This window comes from Rhinichthys klamathensis, unplaced genomic scaffold (genome assembly GCF_029890125.1).
Source record: "Rhinichthys klamathensis goyatoka isolate OS25496 unplaced genomic scaffold, OSU_Roscu_1.1 h1tg000138l_1, whole genome shotgun sequence".
In the NCBI taxonomy this organism is placed as follows: Eukaryota; Metazoa; Chordata; class Actinopteri; order Cypriniformes; family Leuciscidae; genus Rhinichthys; species Rhinichthys klamathensis.
Window position 1 is genome coordinate 247,917 of NW_026606673.1, and position 6,765 is coordinate 254,681.

General features: G+C 44.4%; 1 pseudogene; it reads right to left on the reverse strand.

The window, feature by feature from the left end:
* Positions 1 to 564: 564 nt before the first annotated feature.
* Positions 565 to 6,183, reverse strand: LOC130089865 (uncharacterized; annotated as a pseudogene).
* Between the last annotated feature and the right edge of the window lie 582 nt (positions 6,184 to 6,765).

Consider the following 6,765-nt stretch of genomic DNA (forward strand, 5'->3'; position numbering starts at 1 on the left):
GCCAGCTGAAGTCTCCATTCACCATGGCCTCTATGCCAGAGATGCAGTCTGATATTCCTTCAGTGATGAGTCCCATGCCAACTTGAGCTAATGTCCCAAATGTAAATGCAGTGAGCAATGCTCCTCCAATAATCTGTAAAATTCCAAGACAGAACACCAGCAGACCTCCCCATGAGAAACGAGGCTTCTCCTCCACAGAAAATACATATTTCAGACCTTGATTGTAGAGGTTGTAGGCTTCCACTTGGAGCTCTTCATCAGCACTCGACACCAGGGAGAACATTGGCGATTTTTTGACAATTGCATCCCTCCCTCTTTCTTTGATCTCATCCAGCTTCTTGATGGCCTCACTGATGTTTTTGTCGAAGTAACTCAACATGCTGCACTTGGTTGTTAACTGTTTCTCAAGGCTGGTTGGGTTACTGTTGGTTAAGTGTGCAGAGGACATTTTTATAAACTGCAGACAGACAATGGATTGTTCACTGAGATACTTCAGAAACTCCTGTGCCTTCGTTAGATCATCTCTGGCCTTAGTCAGGTAATCTGCTTTCTGCTGCTCTATAGTGCAGTATGCATGACTGTAAAAAGCTATGGCTGCCCAGCTTTCATCTTGATTCATGGCTTTCTCAAATAGCCTGGCGCTGACGTCCCATTGTTTTTCACTCAGCGCGACATTTCCAAATGTGATGTAGTGATAAATGCTAGAACACGGTGAAGTCTGACTTTGAGACTGACTTTGTGCCATTGACAAATCAGCTTTCAAGCTAGTTTGCAATTCATTTCTCTTCAACTGGTCAATTTCTTCAGATTTAGTTTGCAACCATATCCCCCAGAACTCATTCATGATGGCAACAACAGCTCTTTCTTCATCTCCATCTGTCTTCTTATAAACATCTTCAAGAGTTTTGCAGTACTCTGAAAACAGGTCCTCTCGCAGTTTCAACTCAGTGACCTCGTTCATCATGTGATTTATATTTTCTGCTGCAAGTCTATCCCTTGTGCTCTTAGCTTCCTCCAGAGAAGACACTGTCTTGAAAGACTGGTGTTCAGTGGACGTGATTATCTGAGCAGATCCAGGATCACCTTTGCGAGCAGTTCGACCAAAAGCCTGGAGTTCCACTCTTGTGTTCTCAGAGAGGAAGGAGAGGATCACAAATAATCCTCCATTGTTGTTCACCCGATTGGATACTTTTATGTCTGTGCCACGTCCGGCAAGGTTTGTGGCAACAATGACATCACCAGGTAGCAGTTCCTTTTCCATTTTGCTCAAACTGTCTTTGTCGCTGCGGCAATGGAGAATGATCTTACCTGGGATGCTGCTTTTCAGATCTTCGTAGATCTCTTTGGCTTTGTTGATAGTTTCACAGATCACCAGGGCTGCTCTTCCATCTCTGTATGACTTTGGGGAAATCTGAGCCATAACCACACGTTTTATTTCAGATTTCCACTCTTCAGCTGAGGTCTTCAGAGTACCTCTGACCTCAAATAACTTCTTGCTGTTGAATGTTGGTATTTTGCAGGCAGAGAGATTTGGATATAGTTCCCGTAAAAACAGAATGTCTGCTTTGTTCCCAAGTGTCCCCGTTGTTCCAAATATTTTCCCATGGTACTTTTCAAAAAAGGAGATGTTAGACACGTAGTTTGTCACTGTTGAAATTGTGCTCAGTTTGATTTGGTGTTTAATCTCAACAAACTGCTGCAGACCATCCCCCCATTTCTTATTCAGTTCTATTATACCAGTTGACCTGAAATCCACTGGACAGACGTTGTCGTTTTCTACAACATATTCCCGTCCTTGCTTCAGTAGCATTGCCAGAAAGGCATTCTGAACCCACACTGACACTTTCTTCTCCACCAGATTCTTCAAGAATCCAGGAATGCTGATTTTGCCTTCATTGTTTGTACATGGGGTGTACTGAATCTTCTCTGAGGTTAATTCTGCAATGGGCTTGATGAGAATGTCTTCTGAATCATAGAGAGCACAGCACAAGCCTTCCTCCAAGACAAGAAATTTAAGCTCAGGAATGTCCTGGTTGTTGTACGGGCTGCGCTTTCTAAGACGGAGCAATCCCTTGTCGTCTAAAGTGTAAACAGTGAAACCATAGGGGACATAGTCCTCAATTTCTTGGAAAAAATCTACCACAGCATCCTGACTCACAGTTTTCAGTTTCCTCAGAAGTTCATCCTTTTCACTTTTGTAGATATCCTCTGTAAATCCACTTGGCACAGTGTTGGTTTCTTCAGCGATACGTAAAATGTCCATTGGATCATTCATTTCAGTTTCTTCTGTGTCTATTGAGTCAAAGATGGCCCTGTAGAATGAAGCAGGAGGACCCCGTACAAATGTCTGGTCTCCTGCAGACAGGAAGCCATACTGGCTGACGTGGGCCCAGATCATGGCCAGGATGATGTTAAGGTGCTGCATGCAGGCCATGGGGCTGGACAGGTAGGTCAGCTGCACCCCCTGATCCAGCAGCAGGGAGTCCACTTCATCGATGATGATGCACTGATAGCTGCGATCAGGCCTCACATCCTTCATCTCAAATATCTGGCGAAGGTGATCTGCAGCGAAGGCTTCGATAGTGCCATAGACCACGTCCTTCTGGTAGCATTCTTTTCTATCTTCATCTTGGGTTTTATTTGTGTTTGTGTCAGCTGTCAAGCCAAAGAACTTGTAGAAGTTGGTCCATTCTTCTGCATCTCTTTGACATAACACAGAAGAGCTGGACACCACATCTACTTTTTCACCCCTAAGCGCACGCAGCACTGCGAACATTGCTATGACACAAGACTTCCCCTCTCCAGTGCCCATCTCCAGGAGAATCCCAGTGTCAGACAAGGCCAAAAGGCACCAGCTGATCATTTGGGTGGTTCTGGGCCACCACTTTCCTTCAGCCTGGCACAGGTTTACAGCATTGCATAAGACTGCCAGGAACTCCTGAAGGTCTTCTGTGTCCGTGCTGTGACTCAGATTCCTAGCTCGCTGTACATCTGTGTGGTTTTTAATTTCACCGGTTTCGATCAGGTTTGTTACATGAGTTACTACACTGTATGATTTACGCAGTGTTTGTTCATCGATGTCTTTCATCTGCCGTATTTCATCAAAAAGAGTGTCAAGAGTTTTTGTTTTCTCATCTCTCAGGCTCTTTTCTAAATGTTGGATCAGATTCTTAGTTCTAGTTGACTCTAAGAGTTTAAGGAGAGATTGGTTGTTTTCATCTGTCCATGTGGAAGACACCTGATATGTTGCCATCAAGTGCAAAATCTTCATCATGGAAATGCAGTTTTTATCATGATGGTGGTCAGTTAATGCTCCAAGGAGGTTTAAGGCCTCTACGGGGGACCAAAGTCTAAGATTTGAAACCATCTGGAAGAGTTCGTTGGTTTGTGCTTTTGATTCTTGGAACTTGGAACAGTCAAATAAAATCTCCAAACACCATTTGGCTGCAGGAGATGTTCTGTTTTTCTCAGCTTCTGTTTCTCTAGTAACCACTCTCAGGAGATTCTCAAGAAAGGTCAGAACAAAAACCTCATTAGAAGGAAGTACCTTTCCAGTCACTTTCTGTGAGATGGTGATGATTTTATTGCCAGTGTTTGTGTCGTTGTTTAGGTTGGTGTGGAGCACCTGAAAAAGAGCCTTAGTAAACACGTGTCTCAGTTCCATATCCTTGCTCTGAAATTTACCCATAAGGCTTTGCAGGAGCTCTGTAGCAAACACCAGGGAATCATTGTCCTTGAGCCTGGAAAGTTCAAGATTATGGGAAGAACTGAGTCTTTGTTTTTCAATGATAAATCCACGACTAAGCTGAGGGTTCCCTGTTCCCATCCCCTCTATGCCGTACTGAAAGTAATCAGAGACAAAGTGACTGATGGTACCGTACACAATGTCTGCTTCATAGACCTTCCTGTATGATGCATTTGTTTTCTTCATGTTTGTGTTGAGAGAGATTCCAAGGTGCTTGTAGAAGTCAGACCACTCCTTAGTTCGCTCCTCTGAGTGAACATCAGCGCTCAGCACAATGTCCAGTTTGTTTCCCATGCAGACTTGTGTGGCTGCAAACATGGCTGTGACACATGGGTCTGCTTCCACACCAACCAGTTGTAGCTCTCCACTCTTCTCAGTCAGCACCAACGCACACCACCGCAGCATCTGCCTCACTGTGGGCCACCAGCCTTTGGTGTCAAAAACTGCTTTGCAGAGCTGGGATAGAGACTTTTGTAGGTTGTCTGCATTCAAGGGATCACGTGTAAAGGAATCTTTAAAAAATGGTGCATCTTTTGGTGCATTTTCTGCGTACTGCAAGACGCCAGTGGTAATGTTTTTTATCATATCAATCACAGAATCATCCAAATTCCATAACATTTTTACTTCTGCTAGAGCTGCAGGTAGATTGCTCTCATCTTTCCTTCTGAGAGTCTTTTGGAACTCCTGATGGAATCTCTTAGGGCCAGCAAAGTCCAGAGCCTGGACGAGAGATTGTCCGGACTCACCCGTCCACTCTGGTGATATCTCATACGTTTGCAGCAATTTAAGGACTTCAGTTATTGAAACATCCTCTGCATGTTTCTGTGACAGTGCTTTGAACAGAGTCACTGCCTCCGTTGGGGTCCATTGGTTTGTTTGCACAAGTCTGAGGAGCATCTCAGTGGATTCTGAGTGGGTTTCTTTACCGTTCAGTTGTGTAAGTGTGGATAAGAGAAGCTTCAAGCACTGGATTTCCATCTTTAAAATGAACACAGATGCTCTTCCCACTACATTCTGCAGTGACGATGTGAGGGTGCTCAGGAATTCTATAAGAAAGAGGTTCTCAGTGGAAAGCTTATCTCCAGCCCATTGTTTGGCTATGAGGACTGCGTCAGTATCAGAGCTGCTATAGTCAGTGAAAAAGTGCATCAGGTTCAGGTACAGGGCTTGAGTCAGCAGGAGACTCTCAAAAGCATCACATGCTGATTGGCTGATGGAGTCCACCAGGGACTGCACCTGATTGAAGATGCTTTGTAGGGGAACTCCCTCGGGGATCTCCAGAGACAGGACACACAGCTCTGTGATGAACACCTGAGTGTGCTGCAGAGTGCTGATGGATGGGGGGGCACTGATCCACTCATCAAACAGAAGTTTGTCCAGGACTGACAGGATCTCCTGCTGCTGATCTGCTGTCAGCTGAGTCAGACTGAGATCTGGAACTGCGGTTCTGCATTTCTTAGAGAGGATTTCTAGAAGCTCATCCCTGCCTGAATCATACTTAGCCTCAAACTCATTCAGATGCCACATCTGAACATCTTGCTTGGACTCATATTCTTCTGAAATGTTGCTGCTCTGTTTCTCATGCTGCTCTTTGGCTCGTTGCTGAGATTCTTGCAGTCTTTGATCCAGTTTTTGTCTCTCCTCTTCTCTTCTCCTCTCTTCCTCTCTTTGTCTCTCCTCTTCTCTTCTCCTCTCTTCCTCTCTTTGTCTCTCCTCTTCTCTTCTCCTCTCTTCCTCTCTTTGTCTCTCCTCTTCTCTTCTCCTCTCTTCTTCCCTCCTCTGTCTCTCCTCTTCTCTTCTCCTTTCCTCCTCTCTCTGGCTCTCCTCTTCTCTTCTCCTTTCCTCCTCTCTCTGTCTCTCCTCTTCTCTTCTCCTCTCTTCTTCCCTCCTCTGTCTCTCCTCTTCTCTTCTCCTTTCCTCCTCTCTCTGTCTCTCCTCCTCTTCCCTGATTTGCTTATTGAAGCAGTATTCACACTCATACATATTATCGTCGCCAACTTCTCTGTAGTATTCACCTCCATTGAAGACATACACGTACCGCCCATGAACAGTACTTTTGTAAAAATTATCAAAGGATGTACACGGAGGCAGGACTTTATTACAGATGCAGCATCTCAGGCGGTCGCCCATGTTACATTCTGATGGTACGTTCCCCATTTCTAATGATTCATTCAGCAGTTAAATGGTGATTTTTTATGTGCAACCTGTGTTTTCCTGAAACATAAATTTAAATGACTTTATGGATAAAACCCAACTCATAACTGGAACTTTTGCTTCTTTGATTCTTGGTGAAATGGAGAGAAGCCTACTAAAATAAATAAGGTAGCTCACCTGGTAGAGTGCATACCATGTATAAAGGCTGAGTCCTTACTGCAGCTGTGTGGGTTCGATTCCAGCCTGAGGCCCTTTGCTGCCTGTCATCCCCTGTCTCTCTCCCACTGTCATAATAAGGCAGGAATTAAAAAAGTTAGGGTCAATAATCAATAAAAGATGGCATATGTGTTTATAGTATTTATTAAAGGTGCTCCGATTGATCGGTCGCCGATCATAATCGGCCGATAATTGCTTTGGGATGTGTGATCGGCGGTCTCTATAAAGGCCGATCCAGAAAAGCCGATCAGATGACGCAAAACTCGAGAGACAATTTTTTTACGCCCTAGTAAAAATGGCTTCACCGGTCTGGCAATTCTATAAGGTGTGTGAAAAAGACAATTCATTAGCAATCTGCAATGTGTGTACCATGCCACGGCCGCTTGTCAAATTGTGCTGCCTCTCTGCTCAACCTGTAAATAAATCCATCGATCCGCAATCTACGTTTGAGTTCTTCAGTGGTCTAGTGGGAGATCGTTTGCCAAGCGTGTCAGAGGTTACGGGTTCTAATCCGCACTCGTATATATTTTTTTCTCTCATCAAAACTGAATATGTTCATCAGTGGTTACAGTATATCAAGCAGGGACACGTTTGTGTTTTATTTCGTGATTTCACCGGAATGAATAATGTCTGCAACGGCGATAGATTGA